The 22,112-nt window shown below is 45.0% G+C and overlaps 1 long non-coding RNA gene across 1 annotated transcript in view; it reads right to left on the bottom strand.

Annotated features, from left to right (window-relative positions):
- Positions 1-343: 343 nt before the first annotated feature.
- Positions 344-22,112, bottom strand: part of LOC308629925 — a 241,358-nt gene continuing 219,589 nt past the window's right edge. The window contains exon 4 of the long non-coding RNA XR_014017738.1: positions 344-363. This is a non-coding gene — a long non-coding RNA (uncharacterized lncRNA). The remainder of the gene's footprint in view (positions 364-22,112) is intronic.

Raw genomic sequence — 22,112 nt, 5'->3', positions numbered from 1 at the left:
GTGACTCCCCAGAGCCACTTGTCTCAAGACCTCGGTCCCTAGTGTCTCCGGCCCATGCAGGTATGGGTCAGCCATGGGATTTTGTGGGTCATGAATGCTCCTGTGTTTTAAAAAGCAGGTGCAGAGTTCCAAATTGTCCTGGTTGCCTTCCGTGGTAGGACTCGCCCACAGACTCTAGAGCAAGGACAGCATGCTCCTTTGTGGGAACGCACTGCACTCTCCACCATCTGCCCGAGGCAGAGGGAAATGGAGACAATGTTCTGTCCTCTGCAGGGCCTGGCGCCGCCAGGAAGAGACAGGACAAGAAGATCTGTTCCCCTCAATCCCGAGAGAATGGCTGCTGACAGTTTTCTTCGGGCTTCACTGAAACCAAGATGAGAAGGAACTTGAGAATTTTAGTAGGAAGGATGGAAGGAAGTAAATACAGAAGCCTAGAAAGAATTGAGAGCAGAAAGGAGGGAGTTTGATCAGTAACCTGACCTCCATCTCCTTGTGTTTTCAGCACTCGGGACCGAGTACTAGTAAATGTGACCTCCAAGGCAAGTACTAGTGGCCCACCCCTTAATCCAGTTTCCCCTGTTCATTCTTCATGATTCAGCCCAGATGGCATCTCTTAATCATCGTGGCCAGGTGAGATGGTCCCCTGGATGCTCCCACACTATTCTCTTCCAATGTACTCCCTTCTTTGTGTAGCAATGATCTATTTACTTGCCAACCTTCCTCACAAGACTGGGGGATACATGTTATTACCACCACCATCCTTCGTAAACAGACAAGAAGGTTGGAACCCGGAGGAATTAAGTACCTTCCCTAAGGTCACAGAGCTAGGATGTGGCAGATCCAAGATTTAAACCTGCCTTACCTTGGTCCCATTCCAAAGCTCTTAATTTTCCCCATTTCAAACTGTTTTCTACAACAAATAGATTGCTAAAGCGTCCCCGTAGGAAATGTGTTTTCTCTAAAATGAACCTCAAGCTGGACACTCAAGAGTGGTCCCAAGGGTCTTGGGGCAATGGAATATTCTGCCTTTCAAAGAGAATGATCGTATAATTCACAAGTTTGCCTTTCAGTTAACTGAGGACTGTGGCTCTTTATTTAATGTTATTTCTACATAATCTAATTTTGGCTGCAGGTTAATGGACCCGTGGGGAGTTATTGCTACTTCAGTTTCAAAAGCATTCAGCAGCATTCCCAGATTATTGGTTGTTAATGGAATCACCCAGCTGTTTTAACTTTCTCCCAATCCTTCTTGAGGTGACCCTAGAGAAGAGGGCAAAAATAGCGACCGTAGGACTCACTTTTAGGACATCGGGACTTGCTGAGCTCTATCCATGTCTGCCAGCCCTGTGGCCACACTTGATTCCAGGTCTGAGAAAGCCACAGGCTCATCACCAGACCCTACTTGTCCCATACTATTATTCATGCAAAAAATTTACTAAGCACCTAGTATGCCCAACGTACTATGCTGGTATGGCTGGAGACATGGAGATGAATCAAGTATGGAGTGAAGTAAGAATCCCACCTGGTTGGGATAATCACTAAAGCTGCAGCTTCCTTATATGCAGGGTTCATCTGAAGTTTCATCAAGGTGCTCATCATTGCTTATCTGTTCATCCAAGTAATACGGATGGAAAATCTACCGTGCACCAGCTACTTTCCCGATGGTACCTTCTGATGACTCCAGCTTGTAAGAGCTGATGGTCTCATCAGGGATACAGATAAATTAATAGGTAATGACGGTTCACAGTGACAAATCAGCAAAGTTGGAAGCAACAGCGGATTATAAGCACATAGAAGATTCATTCCTATTCAGGATTGAGAAATCAAGCGATCTTCCTAGAGGATCTTAGAGTTGTCTGAGTTTAGACCTCCCGAAGAGGAGTCAGCGCCAAGAATTAGCAAAGAGGTAGAGGAGGGGCACTGTTTAGTTGGAGGACCAGCATGAGAAGAAACACAGGATGAGAAAGAGTAAGTCATAGTGGGGAAAGTATGGTGGTTAAGTGGCTAAAGTAGAGTTCAGGGTAAAGATAACAGTAAAGAGGGATGAGGCTGGAGAAAAGAGACCCATCCGGAACATAAAGGTCCTCAGAAGTCTGCAGAAGAGATTAGACTTCATCCTGTAGATAATGAAGGTGTGTAGATGTTCTCTTAGGTGAGTGACATGAGCAGATTCGGACTTTTGACAAATCATCCGGCTGCACTATGTAGACTTGATTTGGGCATTGAAAAATGGGATGCTGGAGGAATTGGACCAAGACAGTAACCAGAGCTACTGAGGAAGCAATAAAGCTGAAGAGAAGGGGAACCAATATGAAGAAAAATTGGGATCAGTGTCAACAGAAAATATCAGAAGTGAGATGAGTTTCTGTAACTGCAAACATTGGACTTTCAGAAAAGTACAAACTAGAAAGTCAACTTCAGCCCACCTCAAGCCCAGATTTCCACCTTTTGTGAATCAGGGACACCTAAGTTAATGATGTTTTTTCTATACTGGAATACTAGATCAAAGCCATTCTACTCAAGATTTTATAAATTTAATATTTGAAGAAGAAAGAGTTTGGGAGTCTAATAGCACAGATGGCTTTGATTTTAGGCTTTGGGGGTGATTCAGGATCCAGTAGGTCATGGAAAAATTTCCCCAAATGATGGCAAGGTAAATGAATGGCTTTCATTTTAATGACAGCCCAAGCTTCATTTTCATAGATTTGTTAAATTATGCTTCACTGGTAGAATATTTAATTTGCTTTAGAAAGGAAAAGTATTCTTGGTTCCTCAAAGGCATGGGGCATAAAGATTGGTGGCCTTTTTCATAGTATTCCACTCATAAAATGGCTTCAGGTCCACACAGAAGGTACTAGAGGCAGAATGTCTTACACATTTTTAGAAGTATGAAAAGTCTTCACTCTGGAGAAGGTGATGTGTCACGTTTCCTGAAAATCACACCCCAGCTTTTGTACTGCAAAGGCGTGAGCAGAAGTGGAAGGACACGTTGTCTGGAGGCCGACCAATGGGGTCTGGAACAGCTGTTTGCACCTAACCCAGCTGCACAAGTTCGGGGAAATCACTGAATCTTTGTAGTGTGCCATCTTATCTGTGAAGTGAAGGTGGTGATGAGAATCTGCCTTGCAGGGCAACTGCAAGGCGCAAGTCAGAGCGCTCTATCCTTACTTTCAACACTGTTTTGTCGTCTGCAAGGTGAGGAGGGTAACTCCTGCCGTGCCTGCTTCCCAGGCTGCTGGGAGCTCGAGGGACCCACCTGATCATGGCTCCCGTTCAGATGCTGAATGCCAAGAGGGCAGGATCTGTAAGCCCTCCTGTCACAGGCTCCTGCCTGGCTCCTACAAGCGCTCAAGGGAGTTGCCAGAATTCAATCTATCAAAGAAATTTGACTTCTGCATTGTTCACTTGTAAAACGTGAAATGTGCTGTCTTTGGAAAAGAAAGAAAGCATTGTCAGGGTGAACTGGGGCTGTGGTTTGGAAAGAGACTCTTTCTAGGTCACTTACTGACATTGGTGTTGCCCAAACAGTAGCCTAGGAAGTTCTAGAGCCACAGAGTCCCCCAGAGACCCTGCTTCACACCCCTCACCCCCTGCTTCTGCCTCACCTCCCGCCCTCTTCTGATGCCCTGATCTGGGCCAGTGAGTTGGTAAGAAGAAAGCAGAGGAAAGAGATCAGGTATTGACAACTTGACCATATGTATCTGAAATACCCTCAGGGACAGGGCAGGGGGGTATCGAATAGCTGATTGAAAGAAGAGCCGCTTCAGCCAAAAATAAATAAATAAAATAAATAATTTTTTTTAAAAAGAATGAATGACGGGATATGCAGGGCTGTTTTGAGGATTCAGTGATATGTTCATTATCAAGGTCATGGTCAATAAATAATTCCATCTCTCACCTTAATTTTTCAAGTACTTTTACCTGGATCTAGTTACCATCTTCCCAGAAAAAATGCAAAAGTCTTTCCCTTTAATTATTAGCACACAAAATCCTCTCTCTATTCTGAATTCCCTTTACTTGAAATTCTAGAATATCCAGACTTGCTTTATACAGCCATCCTATATTTTTTGGGCTTCAGAGATAGTACAGACAAGGTATGAGTCACTCCATCTTGTGACTTAGGGAATATGTCTTAGAAACTGAGTCATAAAATTATAAAGTCATGAAACATTTGGATGGAAGACCAAAGGGAAAAAAAATAAAACTTCTTGGCATATGAATTATCTTGAAACAAATTTGTAATAGGATGTTGAAACTGAAGCCTCTGATAACAGACAAGAAATTCAAAGCCAGATCTCTGGGTTGGGAATTTGCAAAGGAAATGTCAGAAGACCTGTCCCAGAGTTCTAGGACCCTCTTCCTCACTGAGGATTTAAAGAGAGTTAAGGGGGATGGAAGGAGGGAAATTATCGAGCAGCTTTCTTCAGAGATGCCATTGTATTCATGGGTCCCAGCTAAAGTGTGGTAAGAGCCTTCAGTGGAATCATTCTAAGAGATTTGACGTATGTTCCCTGCAGCTGAGGTATGATTCCCAACCAGGAAATGAAGAGGTTAGAAGAGGGCTAATATGCTGCTTGGGGGGTGGAATTTTGGGAATCCTGCTGTGCAGGGACCCAGTGATTCTTGGAGAAAAGGATGTTGGTGTTTCCCATGAGCCAGTGTGGGACTCTTTGGGGTGAGGGAAAGCCAGGGTGGGACTGTTTCAATTCATCAGGCTCCCAGGGGGGCGGGGGGGATTCTATTATTAACAACCTGGGTTCCTAGGGTCTGAGTTGCTTCTAGCTGGGTTGGGGGAGCCTCAGGGGAAGTTCTCAGTGGTAGGATTTCTGAGAGCCCCAAAATGTCGATACTCCTGCCAGGTCCTGGGGCGCTAGGGCAGCCGATGATGGTGTCATCCAAAGATGCCATCCTATTCTCTTACCTCACCTTCTTCCCCCCTCCCATCCTGGAGCAGTCAGAAGCTGCTGAGAAGCTGTGGTTTTGGAAACTGTTAAAGCACAAGACAGAGGAATGGAGAAGTCAGTCCCCAACTCCCCACCTTGCCCTGCACGGGCTTCCAACCTAAAAAAGTCTGAGCCGGGGGGGAGAAGGAAGATTCACTACCAAATCTTGTTTAGATTGTTGGCTAATACCTTTGACTGGGCAATTAATTTTTGAGACTTAAAATGGCTATGGAAATGCCAATTACCTGAGAGTTATCAGAAAGGTCTTGGACTTACCTTATTTTCTTCCAAGGGCAGGAGAAGATTGCCCCATTGAATACATTTTAAAGAAGTGGTGGGAGAACAAACCACAAGTGCATTTTAACTGCTTCATAAGCTGTGCTTGTTCAACCTGTATCTCATAAGGGATTTTCAAGCATCTCTCTTTGAAACTTCAGGGAAGAAAGATCCTTAAAAATTACTTAAGAATAAGAAATGGCAAATGGATACCAATTGTACAGTGCTCCTTATCATTCACTTAGGATGTACAAAAGTCCCTTGTGTTTTCTTGATTTAGTATCAACTCTCATCCTTTCCTGTTAGGAACTCTAGTTTGTCAACCTGAAGTTCTCATCCAAGAAGGTTTTTAGGAACAGAATCCTCTAGGTTGGGCACTGCAGGGTGAGGAAATCATGTGTATGACACTTGCATTGCCCACCTTTATTCTGAGCCATTTTTAAGGTTTCTGAGTCCTGTCTATTGCTGTAACCTGGATTTAGCTATACCTCTTGGGTTGCCTCAGTCTTGACGTAAGTCATTTTTCACCACATAAACATCAAAAAAGCAAACCAACACACACACACACAAACACACGTGCACAGACATACACACACATACACACACACACACTCCAAACTATCTCCTCCTCTGTCAAATCACAAATCAATTCTTAAGACCTGAAAGAGAAAGGTTGTTTGTTTATTTTGTTTTTTGTTTTTGTTTTTGTTTTGTGGTACGTGGGTCTCACACTGTTGTGGCCTCTCCCGTTGCGGAGCACAGGCTCCGGACGCGCAGGCTCAGCGGCCATGGCTCACGGGCCCGGCCGCTCTGCGGCATGTGGGATCTTCCCGGACCGGGGCACGAACCCGTGTCCCCTGCATCGGCAGGCGAACTCTCAACCACTGCGCCACCAGGGAAGCCCTGTTTGTTTGTTTTTAAGTATTATTTCTGAAGGCTATTTAAGATTACAGAGAGTAATAAATCACATATACCAATGCCCAGACCTAAATTTCTTCTTTAAGCATCTTTTCATTTTCTCACATTTTCCTTTCCTAAAGCAGCTGTCATCCCTCTCCATTGGCTGGAACCCTCCTCCCCTCCCATACCCCGTCTGCTTACATACCCTGTTCCTAGTTTGGCTGAACAAAGGCTCAGCCTTTAGCCAAGTCCTGACCAGCTGCCCTGGGCTTGCCCTGGGCCACTGAAATTCTCAGGCAATCCCGGGTACATTTGGGTGGTGGATGTGGTTGGGGGGTGGAGGTGGGGTCATGAGCATCAGTACTGCTTAGGTGCTTCGGGTGTCTTCCTCTTTTCAGGACGTGACTGCATAGCTCCTCTGACTTTTCCTCTCCCGTGTGTTTTTTGCCCCTGTAATCCTGTTCTAGCTGGGCCAAAACTACAGAAGGATTGCTTCCAGCCTCCCATGAAATGGGTCTTCACAGTCATGGAGCCTCCAGAAAGGGAAAGAGTAAACAGGACACATTCCTTCTAACTCTGCCCTCATAGGCAGATTAGTTCCTGTCATGGTGTGTGCCCAAGAAACTGGAGCTTGGGCTCCCTATTTTTCTGAAAGCAAAATATGGTCCATAATTTTACCAATTCAGTTAAGTGAAAATATTCTTAGTTCCTCAGACTCTGGCCCTGCTAACCAGCTCACATTCTCTCTTTTATCCATCTTCGTTACTGAATACACATGGCGGTTCATAATCGAAAAATGCGTGAATGTGCACAAAGCCAGGGAAGTTATATGATAAAGACATTCATTCCACAAGTGCATCCTAATCTGGGACCTTATTAGGGGGGCCAGTGACAAATATTTCTGCACACTTTCAAGAAAGCGGGAGAGCAGGAAAAGTAGAATACATTTGTAGAGGTAAAATTAAATGGTGTTTCATTACAAATGGTAAGCTGAATAAATTCAGATCAAGGGACATCGGTCTTCAAGGATTTCAAAGGTGGCAATAAAAAAAAATAATAAAATAAAAATCTATATCCGTTAAAAGCACCAAGACACTAAAAAGTCCAGCCACACACACAGAAAAAAAAATCATCTCCATTCTCAGCACTGTCAAACTCAATTCTCGTGGAGGAAAGCTGCCACATCTTGCATTCTGCACAAGAGACACATTTTCAGAAAACTGTTATCACCTAGTTTGTATTACCCAACTTTACTTAGTGACACCCTATTTTGCCACCCCTGCCCACGCAGCCTGTAGAAAGAGGCAATGAAGCATCCTCTGGCTTAAACTGGAGTCAGAACTAATCTTTATCAGGAGAAACTTACAGGTAATACATGATGGGCCAGACATGGTGATGGGGCAGGTGGGAGTCCAGGGCATCTGTCTCACCTCCAGTGAGCTGCAAACCCATCCGGAAAACAGGGCATATTGGGGACCATTCTGTCAAGGTTGTCTCTCTAATATCTCCTCAGTCCGTGTCCTCTTTGCCATCCCCACTGCTCCTTGAAACACATACGATACTATTCAGACTCTTTGGATGGCCCCAAAGGGTAGGAGTAGGAACAGTGGGGAGATTCTCTAGGGAAGAACTTTAAAGCTCAATGGAAGAAACATCATGATTGATATTCGGCTTTGAAAGAGTTTCCACCAAACAAATATTATTTTTTAAGTAATAACTAATTGTTTCCTCTTCCTAAATCATACATGGGTATAAATTGGCAGACGATAAATGCAAAACAGGGAAGAGCAATAAAACACTATTAAATGGACCTTCTGCAGCCGACACTGCTGGCTGCCTAACCAATGACAATGTTCCTCCAGTTACTTTCCAACTGTGCAACCTTGAGCAGGTACTTACCACCCTGAAACTCAATTTGCTCATCTGTAACACGAAGCATAGCAGCAGGACTTACTCCAACCCTTGAGGAATTGAATGAGATAATAATGCTACAAGGCACCCAGCACAGCGCCCGGCAGGCGGTGAGAACTCAGTCCCTGCTATGCTGTTTCTGTTCTCCACCTGTGGAGGTGTGAGAGTGTTGAACGATTTTGAGTTGCTTGGAAACTGGCTAGCTTTTATTTTCCCTTGCAAGTTAGGATAAGGACTGCTCACCTGAGCCTCATAGCAAAGGAAGCAGCATCATGCATCCTTGGAGAGGCTAGAGGGCTATGGATGGAAGGGAAGTTCAACATCCAAACCATCACTTAAGAAGCCTATTCTGGGAATTTCCTGGTGATCCAGTGGTTAGGAATGTGTGCTGTCCGTTGCTGAGGGCATGGGTTCGATCCCTGGTCAGGAAACTAAGATCCCACAAGCTGCGAGGTGCAGCCAAAGGGGGAGGAAACCAAAACAAAACAAAACAAGAAGCCTATCCTACTCTAAGTCCTGTTGCTTTTCTCATCTTATTTCTAAGCATTGCTAAAAAGTAACTCAATGCTAGAGCCATTCTTGGGTCTTACCTAAGTCCAGCTACTCTGTGATTCTCCGTGCATTTGTCTAGACTGTTCCCAGGCCTGGAGAAGCGTTCTCCACCACTTGGCTGACCTGCTTCTTCCCCTCCTAGGAGCCTCATTTCTCAGCCCTCTCTGAGTTAGGTGCCCCTTCTCTCACCCTGTAGACTCTCTGCTGGTCCCTATCACAGAATTCTTTCTGCATTTGATCTCTTGTCTCCTCAGTCCCAAGCACATTTCTTGTATACATTGAGTTGTAAATAAATGTTGGTTGAATTACAACATAACCATAAAAAAATAATTTAGGGCTTCCCTGGTGGCGCAGTGGTTGAGAGTCCGCCTACCGATGCAGGGGACACGGGTTCGTGCCCCGGTCTGGAAGATCCCACATGCCACGGAGCGGCTGGGCCCGTGAGCCATGGCCGCTGAGCCTGCACGGCCGCTGAGCCTGCACGGGAGAGGCCACAACAGTGAGAAGCCCGCGTACCGCAAAAAAAATAAAATAAAAATAAGGTTAAACTCAGTTGTAAGTAAACACTATTCTATGCAGTTGTATACTTGATCTAGCAAAGTTATTTCTATCTTTTTTCTGTGAGATAAACCTGATATGTTTATTACCTCCACCATAATTTTTTTTTCTGGGAACCTTCTGCTTTACTGCTGTAAGGAGAATAGACAGCCACCACTTTGCCGGAGTGAAACTGTGCAAAGAAACACAGCATATGTTTAGAAATTGAAAAGCACAATTAATAATTCATGAATTAAAGCAGAACTCGTAATGGAAACCTAGAAGTGAGTGATGATAAAATTACATATTAAAACATGAGTAATGCAATTTAAAGGATACTTAGAGGGAAATATATTGTCTTAAATGTATGTATTGGAAAAAATTAAATCTTAAGAAGCTACATATTTAATACACAAAATAAAAGTAAAGAACCATAGAATAAACTGAAAGAAACTTTAAAAGATAATCAAGGTAGGGGCTTCCCTGGTGGCGCAGCGGTTGAGAATCTGCCTGCCAATGCAGGGGACACGGGTTCGAGCCCTGGTCTGGGAAGATCCCACATGCCGCGGAGCAACTAGGCCCGTGAGCCACAACTACTGAGCCTGCACGTCTGGAGCCTGTGCTCCACAACAAGAGAGGCCGCGATAGTGAGAGGCCCACGCGCCGCGATGAAGAGTGGCCCCCGTTTGCCGCAACTGGAGAAAGCCCTCGCACAGAAACGAAGACCCAACACAGCCAAAAATAAATAAATAAATAAATAATTTTTTAAAAAAAAGATAATCAAGGTAAAATAAAAAAGCAATTAAATAGAAAATAAGGATGCTGTAAATATATTTATTTTTGAAAAGGTAGCTCACTGAAGAGATCCATAAAATAGCTGTCTGACAAGACTGCTCTACAAAAAAGAGAAAACACAAATAAGCAATATTTATAACAACAAAGGGAACATAGCTGCAGTTTCAGAGGCATTAGAGCAAATCACTAAACAATGCTGTGAAGAATATTATGACAATAATTTTAATAACTGAGATGAGATTAATATTTTCAGAAAAATAGAAATTACCAAAATTGACTCAAGAAGAGATAGAAAACCTGAATTGACCATTCAGTAAATTAAATTTGCGGTCAAAAATCTGCCTACCCTTCCAAGAAAAGCAACAGTACAAGATAATTTCAAGTTTTACCAAGCCTAAGAATGAACAATTCTTATCTTATGCAAGCTCTTCTAGAGACTAAAAAGAGGGAAACTAGCTGAGAGAAAAGGGCTAAGAAAACCTTTTCTTTCTAGATGGACAAATTTGCCCGGGTGTTAACCCTGAAATCCTGCTAAAGGTGAAATGTGAGCACTGTTCCAGGCAATGTAACTTACAGTTAGGGAAGAAAAAAAAAACTCCATGACTGATTAACTGCATCATTCCTGGGAGGACTGTGGATGGACTATAAATGCCTGGCAGGACGCTGTAATTTGAGCTTCCTGTGTGGGGCAATCTGTGACTGGGTTTGTCCTTTATGGGGATATAGAAGCTATGGCTACAGAGTTGTTACAACTTTGTTGGTTCTTATTTCAGGTGATGGCTCCTAAATCCACCCAGGTGGTCTCTCTCCCTTCACCTGAGCTGTCACTTGGGTGATCTGAGAACAGCCAGTAACTGCTGTGTCAGCTGCTGTGAAGACTCCCACCCAAGAGAGATGTCCTGCTGACAGGTGTGTATGACTAGTGTGTATGACCTGCAGCCTTCAATGTCACCTGGTGCCAGGTGTGGCCTGTGGACTCAGCCCTAGAACCTAAATGTCTAGTTGAAACTGAGACCACTGTTGGTGGATACTGCAAGACTCAAAATCATGGGACCAGTCTAGACCTGATAACAAATAGATGAAGATAAGAGTGGACAATAAAGTTACTGGCATTATCATTTTTGAACAAAGATGCAAACATCCTAATATTAGCAAATTGATTCCAGCAAGGTATTTAAACACATACACACACACACACACACACACACACACACCTCTCTATAAACACTCACAGAAAAAACCAAATGGAAAAATATTAGAAAAATCGATTATCAAATTCTACCTTAATGGATTAAGGAGCAAAACAATTTGACAAACACTGTTGGCTGACACATCAGCCCTTCCTACCCTTCTCCTATCTGGCCTCCACTACAATAGTTGCAGCTGTTTTTGCAAACAACCTTCCATGTAGATCAATGAAAGAGAAAGGAAATCCCAGAAAGAAAGTCACTTAGATATTTCAACTTTTAAAATAAATTGGAATTACAAATCAGTGGACAAGAAAGGACTGTTCAATTAATAATACTGAGCAATTGATTAACATATGGAAGGCAATAAAATTAGATTTCGACCTCACAACATTAATTCCTTCCTTACACAAAAGCAAATTTAACATGAATTAAAGCAAAATGTAAAACTTATAAAAAATAATAGGAAAATATTATGACATATGGGTTAGCAGGATTTCTTTAATAAGACCAAAACCCCACCATTGCTTATTATAGAAAATATCAATGAATATAATAATATTCGTGTTTGTAACAAAATGTAGCATACAGCATATTACCATTTATGTAAATTGCAAAAAGACACAAGGCAATGTATATGGAAACTTGCACAATGTTTGAAGCAGGCACAGGAAAGCTCATCCCCACGGCAAGTTGATGACAGTATGTGCCCTTGGGGAGGGGGGGCAGCGATCAGAAGCTGTAAGAAGAGAACCTCAACTCTACTTTTGACGCCTTCACATTTTTTAAAAAGCTTTAGGGCAAATAGGACAAAATATTAGCCTCTGTTAATTCTCAGTGGTGGGTCCGTGGTTACTTGTCATAACAATACTATCTATAATTTTTTCCACATTTAAAGATTTCTACGATAAAAAATAATACAGTAAAATGCCTGTCTCTCCATTGTATCCTCATTCCCCATGACAACCTGGATGAAGTCCAAACAACATAACAAAGGCCAGAAAGAAGATCCTCTGACGAAGATCCCCTATCTCCTCACTGCCTGATACTCAATCCTCAGGCCATGGGGAGCTATTTGTTGCTACACCACACATGCACAGACGTGTTCACACACATGTACACACACCGATGTGCATGGACACACATACACGCCCACTCAGTCACATAGCCCTACTTCTTGACTCCAAGCCCTTGCCATACTGTCCCTTCCATGTGGACTCTTCTTCCATCTCTGTCAGTTAATTCCTAACCATCCTTAAAGGACCTCACCTGGGGCCATCTTGTCTTGAAGCCTCCCTTGACCCCTTGAAGCCAGCTCTCACTGCTCCCACAATGTGTGCCTGTCTCTGTCACTGTACCCATGTCCCTGTACTCTCTCTCTGTTGCCTGTCACCCAGTAGATTGCCAGACCTTGAGTACAGTGAATGGATCTTATTTGCCTTAATGTTTTTAGTACCTAGAATAGCGCTGGGCATTTAGTGGGCATCCACTAGGTGCCCCTTGATTGAAGAGTGGACCCACTGCATGTGGACAGCCAGGAAAAGTTGACTAAGTACGTAAATACCCCAAGATGTTGATTTTTCCTGGAGTATGTAATTGGAGGTCTTACTCTGATACTAGCATTTGGGCAACTCTTTAGTGTGGGTCACGGATACTGTATCAGATTTGGGGAGAGACAATACTGTGTTCTAACCCCCTTCTCATCACTAAATATAGGACTTTGACCAAGTCACAATTTAGCTTCTTGGACCTCAGAAAACTGGGGATAATAGTACCATCCTGGGGAGTTATTGTAAGGGTTCTATGAGATATAATATGTGTAAGCTTGTTGCATCTTGTAAATATGTTATAAATCATTCAACTAGGCATGGCTGATGTTTAATACAGGCTGATGAATGGAGAGAAAGTCTAAAGATGAGGGAAGGTCTGGGAAGAACAGATTAAAGAGATGGATTTTGAGTAATTGTGTGAAAAGAAAGGTGTTCATAGTGGAGAAAAAACCTGAAGGATTTCCAGACCCAGAAAAGGGCATTTATGTAAGCCTGCTTGGTAGGAGCCAAGGGCTTTACACAGATTTAATTGTCTGTTCTCCAGTTCTGAGCACATTTGTAAGCAGCTTGGTCCCTGGGAGGGGACAGGAGCCAAAGAATGGCTGTGCAGGCTATGCTAGATTCTAGGGGTGGTAGGAAACCACCTGCTGAAGCCAGAGTGAGGAAAGTGTGGGGTTATGCACAGGCAGTAGCCTGTACTGCAATGAAAGCCAGCTTTGACATGGAGCCCGGGAGCTTTCCAAACCTCAGTTCTTCATAAAATGGAAATAAACCGCGTCGTGTGGCCACTGTGAGGATTAGAGGCATGTTTAAGGAACCAAGCACAGCGTCTGGCCCTGGTGGAAGTTTAATAATTGGTACCTGTTTGAAATATTACTGCTATTGCCATGGTACATGTGGACAGCAGGTTGAAACAGCACGGTTTCAATGTTTCTGAGTCCTGTCTACTTCAAAAATTTTCAACCCCAAATGTAGCCTGTCCCAGCGCTTGAACTCTTAGGAGGTGAAGCACTTTACAACCATTAGTGGGCCTCAGAATTCTTACAGAGTTTTTAAAAAAGTACAGCTGATAGAGTCCATCTGCCCTACTAAACTAGAGTCTCTGGAGTGGAACTTTTTCTAACCTTGTAACAAAGGTAATTGCAGTACACAGCCGGGGCTGAGAACCAGTGCAGGGCACCAGTGGACTGAAGCACTGCATTTCCAGGCTCCCCTGTTGGAAGGTGAATGTCACCTGGGACAGGTAAAAATTAAGGCATAGCCAGCCTTTCACACTTGGAGTACAGTCAGTCATTGGTAGGATAATTTGTTGTCAGTCAAGTAAACCAAGAGGAGATTCCTGAGATGCGTTAGAGGGAACATGGAAGCTGACACATCCTCATCTATAAAATGAAGTCACATTTCACAGAGTTGTTGATAGATTGAGTTACATGAGATGCAGTTGCTCAATATAGCCATTCTCCTTTCAGAGGCTGGGTGAGGTAGGAGGGCTAGGAAGAGAGTGCAGGCAGGACACCCTCCTGGATGGTGGGTGGGCCTGGCCTGTCTTCTGTAGGTGGGAGATTTGTACAGCAGGTTCATGATACAGGTGTGTTATGGAGCGGGGTGCCCTGGAGGCTATGGAGCCTGAGTGGTGGTGGGGAGAAAGGCAGAAAACAGGCATAGAAGGATGAGGCAGCCTTATATCAAAGACAGAATCTGCCCTTGAACTGCTCCCCATAGCCTTCATGATAAAACCAAGCCTCTTGGCTTGATGACTATCTTAGTTTCCTAGGTCTGCCATAACAAAATTCACAAAAGGGTGGCTTAAAACAACAAAAGGTCTTCTCTCATAGTTCTGAAGTCCGGAAAGTTCAAACTCAAGGGCCATGCTCCCCAATAAGGTCAAATTCTGAGGTTCTAGGTGGACATGACTTTTTGTGCAACCCTATTCACCCACTACAGTGACGATGATCATGAAGACCCTTGTGATTTTCTCCTCTGTTCTATCTCTGTACTGAACTATCAATCTCTGGCTGGTTTTTCACAATGTATAATAACCGATTGTTTACAAGTCTATGTCTCCTGCCAAATGGTGAGATCTTGAGAACAGAGCCCAATTTTTAATTTTTGTTTATTTATTTATTTATTGATGGCCACACCACATGGCATGCAGGATCTTAGTTCCCTGACCAGGGATCGAACCCATGCCCCTTGCAGTGGAAGTGAGGAGCCCTCACCACTGGACTATCAGGGAATTCCCCTGCTTTTGTTTTTTTACACCTTTCTCTATCAAGCATGTAGCACACAGCCATGTTTATGACTGACCTTCAGTAAATGTGTGTGAAATGTCATTGATTTACAGTCGTATTTTTTGCGAGACTGGCCTTTGGGATCTCCGCCCTTGAGGATATTAGAATCCAGGAGAATGTCTGAAGGCTTCTGGAGGGAAACAAATAAGGCCAGAGCTTAAAAACTTAGCTACCACCCTGCTCTTTTGCCTTTGGGGTTGGAAATCGCTAACTGGGTTCTGGTCTGTTACTCACACGTTATGTGACCCGGGCCTGTCATTTCCCCATTCTGACCTCAGTTTCCCACTATGAATGAGAGATTTGAACCACAGGCCCCAAATCCTCTCTTCTTCTAAGCTCCCTTATCTCTAAGATCACATGGGTCACCCTCAGTCAGAACTGAGGTTATTAAGAGAGAAGCATCCAAGAGCCAGTTAGGGCAGTTGCCCTGAACGCATCAGCTTCCAATTCACCATGACAAGCCTTTCCCTATTCAACAGAGGTGTCTGCCACTCAGGTGAGAAATCGCTCCCATTTCCTGGCAGTCCGTGAACGTGGTGCTGAAATTCCTCCGGTGAAGATTGCCAAGGTGCCCGAGAGCGATGATAAACATGGTCTTTTCACTCCAACCCTCCATTTAGATCCGCTTCCTTTTGGAATCTCAATTGGTTACAGCAGGCTTTTGGGGACCCTGATGAGGAGGTGTCTGGCAAACCATGAAAGGGCAAGGGCTCCCCAGAGAGGATATTTTCCCGCATATAAGAGCCTTTCAAAATAGCAGGAGTAGTGAAGGATTGCAAATGGTCGGCCAACCAGCTCCTCACGCGCCGAGACAGGTGGGCAACAGAATTCTCACCTTCAGGCACCACACAATTTTCAGTCTTGAGAATGACAACTTCTTTCTGAAAGAAGATAGGACTCAGATGTTCTGCAGGAAGACTTCCCTGGCCACGCCCACCCCCAAGGCTGGGCTCCTCCCTTTCTGTCTTCCCATTATTTCTGGGCTTGCTTTCAGGCCGAGCTTGACACACTAGGTTAGAATGTCTGTTTCCCTCACAACTTAGACCCCCTTCTGTGCTGTGCTGCACAGACTCTGTTTGCCCTTCCACTCTACATGCATCTTGGTTTGGATTTTCCTGCAAAGAGATCTTGGAACAAGGTCTAGGAGGAAGGCAGTTCATCTGGAGGGTGACTGCGGGAAACATTTGTGAGGAATGGGAAAAGTGAGAAAGTAAAAGGAGAAAGGTCAACAGCAGGGTGTGTTTATAGCTGGAACCCTGTCCCGCAGAGGACCCTCTGAAGAACCTCGTGGATTGAACTTGAGAGTTGACCCACTGAGGGCTGACAGCAAAGCTGCAGCATTTATCTGTGGATTCTCCTTCCCATCGGTTGGGAGTTTCCCATGGGAGGCATTAAATGCCTTGCACTTTGGGGCTGCCCAGTGACAGGCAGGCTGGGTGGCTCATGTGAGGTCAGAAAAAGCCCTCAAGCAGAGAAGCAGAGGTAGGACACACAGGACAGCAGAGGGCACTAGCGAGAGAGGTCAGGGTGTCCCCAGGGGGGTTCTCTCCATCCAGCACCCTCGTGCCATTTGTCCACGTAACCAGGTTTTGCCCCCCACCACTGCACCTTCATCCCGGTGTCAAGGGCACAGCCAGGGACTTTGTTGGTATCATTGTATTGAGCTGAAAGAAGAGTTTTCACTGGACACAGGACTCTTGCCAAAGGAGGCAAGTGGTGGGGCTCTGGGACACCTTCAAAGAGGTTCCAGGGTCGATCCAAAAGGGTGTCTTAAAACAACCACAGCTGTAGTAAGTCCCCAGCCAGGCAAGAAAAAAAAAAAAAAAACAAAACTGGTCTTGGCATGTGTTGGGAAGGTCATCAGGTGAAGAAATTGATCATTCAGGGATACTGGGGGACATCTATGTACAAGGTGTGGGGAGAAGGTCATGGAACTAACATCCTGACTATCCATTGTGTCCCTGGAGGTACCATGCTAGGAACTGGACACAGGTCACCTCTAGTCTCACAAGGGACCCTCTCTGCAGATCATAGTACACTCATTACATGGACGAGTTAATGCAGCTTGACCCAGGGACTGAGTAACTCGCTCAGGTTCACAGCCAGGAACTGGCAGAGTTGGAACTCAACCCCAGGTGGCCTTGACGACTGGCTCTCATGCCGACAACACTCAGCCATGCTGGAGACCACGATTTGGAGAGATGACAGCAAGAGTCAGCAGGAAGGAACCCGACCAAACAGGGAGTGTGTTAGGCAAAAGCCAGCTTAGGAAGAAGATCAGCATCATGGAGTCTCAGGCTCAGCGTCACCCCCAGGGGTGGGTTGGCAGGCAGGTTGCTCTGGGAAATCACCAGATGGATGATGTGGAAATGCACCAACAAAGCAACATCCCACAGGCTCTTGAGAAGAGGCCAAGGAGAAGTCACCTGAGGTCAGGCCCCCAAGGACCAGAAATCCACAGAAGTCAGGCAGGGAGTCTGAGGAGCACACGTGTTGGTGTCACGTGGACCTGGGGTTCCCGGATTGGCCCCTTAGCAGCTGGTCACATGTGGGATAGCGGCTCCACCTCTCTGAGTCTCAGCATCTGTGTGGCTAAATTTAGACGCTAATATCCATCTTACTGTCTCACCCACACCTGGCCCCTTACCCCGGCTGGACCCAGCTAAATGCTGACAAAGCACTCTGTCTATGTCACATCTCATTAACGTGTTTAATAATCACCACAACTCTGTAGGAATACAAACCCAGGCAGTCCCAGGCCAGAGCCACGTTCTTGACCATGATGCTTTCCTGCCTTTGTCTGTGCAGGGCCTGCCCTGACTTGTCCCAGACCGTGAGTTCAGCCACTGGGCATCTTGTGTCTAAGCCCAGGATTCCTTGAAAGCAGATCCTGAGACAAAGACTGATGGGTAAGTGGCTTATATATAGTGCAAGCAGGGACACAGGGCCAGAAACAGAGGGGGCGGGGAAGAGGGAGAGCCCCCGTGAAGCTGTGCTCCAGCTGAGAGGAGCTGAACACAGATGCAAGGTGGCCACTCAGGGCAACTGGTGCTCCAATTGTGGGACATTGTGGAAGACTGTAGAAAGCATCTCAGAAGTGGCACATGCATGAGTGCCCAGAGATTCCACCCTGGGGTCAGAGAAGTCCAGGACATAAGGAAAGAGACAGGTGGCAGGTGCCTCAGGTGAGGTGCTGCCCGGTCACACTTGTGAGAAGCTGGGGAAGCCATGGCTAGAGTAGGAGTAGGTGAGGTGAGGGTCCAAGAGACCCTCGTATCTCAATTCCGCTCCTCCGGGTCCCCAACTTGCATTTACTGTTTCCCTCTGCCAAATCTATCCTACCCTAGTTCCCACCATTGATCCTGCACTCCATTCATTTATTTAGTCATACAACATATATGTGTTGGCCACACTCTCTGAGCCAGACACAGAGTTGCTGTTATCGGGTCTGTTCTCCACTATGCAGGCTTTGTCCTTTCCCACCTGACTTCCCTGCTGTCACTGCTCTGAGGCCCAGCATCATGGGTTGTGCTCAGAAGGAACCCCTCATGTTCATCTCTGGCCCTGTGAATCCACCACAGACCACCCCCACCAGCTGGCTCTCTGCCTAGTTAATGGGGGATTTCTGCACCTCACCGGTTCTTTTAAAACTTAAATTATGTGCTGTAAATTAGTGTTTCCCAGAGTGTGTTCCAAGTAATAGATGATCAGGTAAGAAGGGAGAGGGGCGATCTTTCTCTCCAATCAGTTTAGGAAACACTAATAACGTCCCACTGAACACTTTGGGAAATCCCAAATCTTAAGAGTTTATAGAGAGCTTCCGTGGTGGCACAGTGGTTAAGAATCCGCCTGCCAATGCAGGGGACACGGGTTCGAGCCCTGGTCTGGGAAGATCCCACATGCCACGGAGCAACCAAGCCTGTGTGCCACAACTACTGAGCCTGCACTCTAGAGCCTGTGAGCCACAACTACTGAAGCCTGTGCACCGCAATGAAGAGTAGCCCCCTCTCACCGCAACTAGAGAAAGCTCACATGCAGCAGCGAAGACCCAACACAGCCAAAAATAAAAATAAATTAATTTTTTAAAAAAAGTAAAGAAGTGTTCATAGAGAGGCCTTAATGGGGTTCAGTCACGTACACCATCCAGATGATGTCAACCACACATGTTCTCCCAAGGCAGCTCATGTTCTCTTTGGAACAGCTTCCACTGTGGGAACAGGGGACAGAGAATACATTCCAAGGACAGGGGATGGGTGAGGAGCCTCCAATTGCCCTGTGCCAGCTTGCAGGGCGTATGGTGGTCATGTTCTCTCCGTGACCTCCCCCAGCATCTGACTTGACTTCCCTGCTCTTCTCCTCAGTCTCAAGGATAGACACACAGCCAGTCAAACCAACCTCAACTTCCAACATGACACGATCCAGAAATCAACATCTGCAGCTGAGATTCGGGGGTCGTTTGTCACTCGGCAAAGCTGTCTAATACAGTGTGAGTACTTCATCTCTTAACAGGGAAAAGTGATGATTATGATATTGAACCAAATATCAACAGGTATGTCCTTGGGGGTCTCTTGGGATTAGCTGGCCTTTTGAGCAAACTATTGCCTAAATTGGGATCCTAAACAATCAAACTTTTACTCCAGTGAGAGAAATAACATTTAGTGACCACTTACTCTGTAGAAGCTTTGCATACATTATCCTATCTTACCTTCTCAACAAAACTATGCAGGAAGTATTTCTAGGCTCATTTACAGAAGAAGAAACTGAACTAAGAGTTTAACTGACTTTTTCAAGGTCACACAAAGGATGACCAGGATTTGAAATAGGCCTGGAATTCAGACAAAATCTGTATTCTTTCCCTCGCATATGCTAAAGTAGCACTCATCAGCTACTGGGGATGCTAACAAAGCCTTCCTTTGAGGGGCCTGTAATGAGCTACATTCAGCACAAAAGGCATTTCCCTCCTGATACCATTAAAATATTTATCACAAAACAACTTAGTAAAAGAGATTCCCCCCATCCCCTCAAATTATTGAAAATATTTCTCCCAAGCAAAATGAAAAAACTCTTTTGGGATTTTTAAATTAAAAAAATTTTTTAAATTTTTTATAATTGAGTCCTTGAGTACTTCCCCAGTGACGTAACGTTGAAACAAGGGATCTTTGAATTCTAGCAGGCAGAAAATAAGGAAGTATCTCTGAGACTCTCAGTGATCCTTGGAAACATCCGCTCATGGAGAACAATTTCTGCTAACTGATGCCAGCCATGATTCTAGTCTTCTAAAAGATGCCCTGCTGACCATCTGCTTAAAGGGGCCTCAGCCAATCAATAAAGGTTTTTAAAAAATATATTTATTTATTTATTTGGCTGCATCGGGTCTTAGTTGTGGCACATGGGATCTTCTTTGAGGCATGCGGGCTCTTTGTTGTGGTGCGCAAGCTTCTCTCTAGTTGCAGCACGTGGGCTTAGTTGCTTCATGACATGTGGGATCTTATTTCCCCAGCCAGGGATCGAACCCATGTCCCTTGCATTGGAAGGTGGATTCTTAACCACTGGACCACCAGGGAAGTCCCCATAAGGGTTTATTGGAAGACTTTCTTGTGCCAAACACCATGCTGGGCACAGAGGGCACTTTACATACATTATCTTGTTTCTCATAAATACACCATGAACTACTATTAATCCCATTTTACTGAGCAACCAGACATTATTATGATTTTTAGAGAGCCTGAGTTACTTGCTAAAAGCCAAGGTGGGATTCTAGCCCAAGTCAGAGTGGAGCTGTCCATGTCATCACCCTTATTCTTGCCTCCCACTTTATGGAAGCTGCTGTGGCCCCCCAAACACCCGGGCTGTCTCCAGCCTGTGCACTTTAGTCCATGACCTTCCCCCTCCTGGGACATGTCTCTTCCTTCTCTGATTTCAGAAATCACACAGGTCATGACCATGTTACAGGTTGTGTAACCATGGTTTCTTAGTCAGCTCAGCTGCCATAACAAAATACAATAGAGTGGGTGAGTTAAGCACAGATCTGGAGGCTGTGAGATCAGGGTGCCCCAACATGGTCGGGTTCAGGTGAGGACCCTCTTCCTGGGGTGCAGATGGCCACCTGCTCATTGTGTCCTCAGGTGGCCTTCCCTCAGTGTAGAGAAACAGAGTGTAAGCTCTGATGCCTCTTTCTCTTCTTACAAGGGCACTAATCTCATTGTGGGGGCCCCCTCCTCATGACCTCACCTAACCCAATTACCTGTCTAAGGTCCCACCTCCAAATAGCACCACCTTGGGGGTTAGGGCTTCAACTTATAAAGTTGGGGGAACACAAGCATTCAGTCCATAAAGCATGGGCAATTCAGGGGGCATCTCCTCTCCCCTCCTACCCCCTTACCTCACCCACTCATTCAGCAGATCCTGAGTGTTCCTGTGTGCCAGACATTCTGCTATATGCTGCAGACGTAACAAGGGACAGGAGAGAAGCAGCCCCTACCTTCATGGAGCTTACAGCTTCCAAGCTTCTCTTCCAGGAAACCTTCCTCACTTAACCCTCTTTTCTCTGATCTTCCCTTTGCTGATTCTCCTTTGTATCCTTTGAGCTCAGTAAAAACCTTTTGAGCACACACTCCTCTGCATATGCATTACTTATTTACAAATTATATGCATATTCTAATATATAATATAACAATACAGGTATCCCCCACTACCTGAAACCTTTCGTAAGCCAAAGTGGTGCAAAGCAAAGAAGCAATTACCTTAGGGCACATCTTGCTCATGGATGCACAAAATAAATGGAGATAAAGCACAGATGCTCATAGACACAGTTCAAAGCTATGCTGGCTCCATGCTGAGATGCTGAGTGTGGTTCCCAGGGAAGCAGCTCTCGCTTCTCTGGGTGCTCACTCCCTCTATAATGGCTGCTGCAAAGCAAATGCTGAATGCTATTTTTGATTTCTTTTGGTTATCAAAGACAGGTACTAATGTGAGTTTTCCTTAATAACAAAATGGCATAAAGCAAACTCTCGAAAAGTAGGGGATACTTGTATACCAAACATCAATTTTAAAAAACACAGATAAAAAATTGAGGGGAGAGAAGTCTTAAGCGATTTCCCCACATAGAAATGGTGTGAACACATGGTATGAACACAACCTTCTTTGGATCCTCTGGTCCACGCAGGGACC

Source organism: Mesoplodon bidens (genome assembly GCF_964165515.1).
Source record: "Mesoplodon bidens genome assembly, chromosome: 16".
Taxonomy (NCBI): domain Eukaryota; kingdom Metazoa; phylum Chordata; class Mammalia; order Artiodactyla; family Ziphiidae; genus Mesoplodon; species Mesoplodon bidens.
The sequence above is the reverse complement of the archived record's forward strand: the minus strand, read 5'-3'. Positions and strand labels throughout refer to the sequence as shown.